This window comes from Otolemur garnettii, unplaced genomic scaffold, assembly GCF_000181295.1.
Source record: "Otolemur garnettii isolate 467f Iridium unplaced genomic scaffold, OtoGar3 scaffold00261, whole genome shotgun sequence".
Lineage (NCBI taxonomy): Eukaryota > Metazoa > Chordata > Mammalia > Primates > Galagidae > Otolemur > Otolemur garnettii.
Window position 1 is genome coordinate 586,507 of NW_003852656.1, and position 444 is coordinate 586,950.

The following is a 444-nucleotide window of genomic DNA, read 5'->3' on the forward strand; positions in this document are numbered from 1 at the left end:
AGACACTCAACACTCCCAACCCATTTGCACAGGGTTGATTCATGTAGTGTTGGTTTTTATAAAGTTGCCAACTTAGGCTTGGTGCCCGTAGCACAGTTATAGTGCCAGCCACATACACTGAGGCTGGTGAGTTTGACCCCATCCCGGGACAGCTAAGCAACAATGACAACTGCAACAGAAAAAAAGCAGGGCATTGTGGTGGACACCTGTAGTCTCAGCTACTTGGGAGGCTGAGAATTGCTTAAGCTCAAGAGTTTGAGGATACAGTGAGGTGTGACGCCATAGCACTCTGCCTAGGGTGACATAGTGAGACTCTGTGTCAAAAATAAATAAATAAATAAATAAATAAAGTTACCGACTTAAAAACTCAGGACATTTCAAATCCAAATGCTAATTTCCTGCTTCTGCTGGAAAATAAGAAGCTTTGGCAATGGTGGGGCATCA